The sequence below is a fragment of the Pteropus alecto genome, unplaced genomic scaffold (genome assembly GCF_000325575.1).
Source record: "Pteropus alecto unplaced genomic scaffold, ASM32557v1 scaffold79, whole genome shotgun sequence".
NCBI lineage: Eukaryota > Metazoa > Chordata > Mammalia > Chiroptera > Pteropodidae > Pteropus > Pteropus alecto.
In genome coordinates, this window is record NW_006494612.1 from 6,594,131 (window position 1) to 6,597,389 (window position 3,259).

Sequence of the window (3,259 nt, forward strand, 5' to 3'; positions counted from 1 at the left end):
CCCCTCTTAGGGAACGCCGCGGCTCCGCGCGTGGCCTAGGGGCGGTGCGAGGGGCGGGGGCGCGCGAACGCGGGCCTCGGCCTATAAAAGGGCTGCCCCAGCGCTGCTCCCGGTACGTGCCGCGTACTTCGTGGCTTTCTCTCGTTCGACGCGGTGCTGCAGTGTCTGCAGCCACCTATTTAGTGAGATTTATTCACGCTCGCTTCTGCTCAGCTTTGTCCAGGGTTGGCAGATCCAGTGCGCAGGATTTCCCACCACGGTGTTTTCCTCCCGCCCTTTCTTCCTCTCGCCCTAGTGGAGACTTTATTCTCACCTCGGGCCCGTAGGCTGGGTCCCGAGCGCGCGCGTGTACTTGTAGAGACTTGTCAGCTCCGGGTGACTTCCCTCCTTTTACTCCCCCAGAGGAATGTAGGATTAAGAGCCTTTGAATTTTCGGCCAAAGAAAAGGGCGGGCGGGAGTCCCCGCGACAAACGTAGACTCCCACTATTATTCTTTAAGAGGTTGTGCTAGGTTTTACTCTGCATGCATGAAAGCAAAAGGGGGTGGGGAAGGACCGTTAGACAAAACGACTTTATTTAAAAGCGGGGTTTGTGGGGGGGGGGGCGGAAGTAGGGATGCAGTTGTGAAATAAAAAAAGGGTAGTAATAGATGCAGCTGGGTTGGCCATTATATTGGAACCGATGGGTTTTTGTCTGACGTGGTCACTAATATTGGGCGTGACCTTGAACAAATAATTTGGTTTCCTCATCTGTGAAACGAGTCTCACTTAATGTATAAGGGTTTTTTCCTTAACAAAAGGAATTAAGCGGTAGGAGGCAAAAACCATGGTTTCAATTTCGAAACCTGCCACTGTATTAGGACTTTTGACAGTCATTTTCAATCTACCCAAATTAGAAATTATTTTTTCACACGTGTTATACAGGTGTATTTTAATGGTTGGTAGGTTGCCATTTGAAGTGGTATGAGAGATCCTCATTTGGAATTATTGTGGTTCTTCAAATAGAAAAAAGGCTCAAAGGGACAGATCACTAGTAAGAAAGAAGCTGTCTAGAAATTCCATAACATATAATGCTAATAAGAATTTATGCTCCAAGGGATTTGAGACTGATTACTACAGTAAGTGAGCCTACAGTTTTCAACCTCAGAGCACAATTATAAACATAGGTGGCAAGATTTCTACTAATATATAGGAAATTGCCTAATGTTTCTAAGAGGCAAAATCTTTTAAATTGTTTTACGTTTTAAATTGATTTAAGAAGGCTATGGAAATGATTAAAAATAGGACTACCATGCTAAAATGCGTTTTCTAGCAAAATAAGTATTATGCACAAGCTGAATGTTAGAGGCACAATACCAGTGGTTCTCGCAGCATTCTTTGGCACTAGAACATTCTTTAATGTTTTGACCCTTACTGAATCACATTTTTTTTGGATGGGGCCTAGAAATCTATATTGTTAGCAACCCCACCCACCACTCTCATGGTTCTTAAGTAGTAGGAAATTGAGAATCTCTGTATTATAGTATAATCAAGTACATCCAGAATGTTTAAATTATACTATTCCTAACTAGAAAAAGGTAAAAGGGTTGAATTCACAGATGAGCTATTTCTAGAAAAGAGTTTCTTTCCTCCGACTTCTTGAATCAACATCATTAACTTTAAGAAAAGGCAGTTGCAACCACAGTTTAAGTCCTTTTAGAACACCAAGAAAAGAATGTTCACTCTTGAAGAAAAACACTTGCATCATGAAATTAGGATAATATGTCCATTGCATGTATTTGAGTTTAAGTTGATGCTCAATTGAAAATCTGACAATACTCCCCTAATCACGGTCAAATTGAGTTTGAACAGGTCACTTTACTTTTTTGGAATTTGTTTCTTTATCTATGAAATAGATAGTAATTCCTGTTTCAACTTAGGGATTTTATAAGGCTCAAATGAGGTAATGTATGTGAAAGAATCATAACTGTTGTCATCCAGAAGTTTAACTCATCTGAAAACAGTAATATCACTTGGAATTGGCTTATCTACACACAATATGAGAAATGCCAAAATTGAACTCTATACTTAATATCTTTAAAGCATCTCTTTTTTCTGTTATTGTTGAGGGGCTTCTCTTTGCCAGGTGATTTGAGATATAGTGAGAAGCAAAGCAGACATGGTCCCTGCCCTTATAGGACTTACAGTCTAGCATCTTAGAAATGTATTTTAGACATATCAATTGGCATTTTATCATATCTTCTAGTTCACTAACCTATACTCATCATGTCATATCTTTAGTAAAAGCTTGCCTAGCCTTCTCTACCAGTACTGTTAAGTGTCTGTTAGCTTCTGCCGGTTAGCGATTTATAACCTAGAACAGCAGGCAATGGCTACCATAATTTTTTGGCAGTTTTCATAAGATGGCTCACTTAAAACTCATCCAACCCCTTTCTAGCTTGCTTTTCTGTACTTTAGAAGCTAGAAAATTAAAAACTACAGTTTCACAGACTCCCTTGCAGCAAGAGTGCTGGCATGAGATGAGTGGTGTGCTGGTGAATGTTTAACAATGGCGAAAGTAAGGGAAAGACCTTGATTTGTAGCACTGGCCAGTTTTCATGGTATGAATACTCCTAAACTACCAAAGTGATTTCATGGAAAGTGAAGTTAGTTGGAGGAGTTGCAAACAATCACAGGCCGTTTTCAGCATATTACTACATATAACTTAGTTTCTAGCAGTCGGATGTATCTATTCAAGACGTGGGTGTGAAAGGGAGCAACATGATACCTCAGCTGCACTCAGGGGGATGGGATTTCCTGGAGAACATGGTGGAGGTGTCTGGTTCTGGGTAGCTGGAGAGGAGTTCTGGCATTCATTTTTAGAGTCATAGGTGCTGACTGGAAGGTCAGTGCCGGGATGGGTTTCTGCTAGAATAGCCCTGTGGTGTGAGATGAGTGTTCTTCCTAGTTTGGTTTTTCTTAGATATTGCTTCTAGCTATGTACTATCTAAGCCTGTTTTCTGTCCTCTCAGATATCTGTAAGCTAAATACTACCATTGAATCCTTTTTACTTAAACTAGTTCAGTTATAGCCAGCTACATAATAATTTGTAAGGTTCAGAGTAAAATAAAAAAGGGAAGGCTCTTTGTTCAAAAAGCAAGAAAAAAATTGCCATTATATGTACTAAAATATAAAGCTTTTTCCGTCTTCTGTCATCTCTCCTTTGACTTGTCATGATTTTTTAATCTGCTTTTTAATGTCATTCTAAGTAAAGTTAGAAT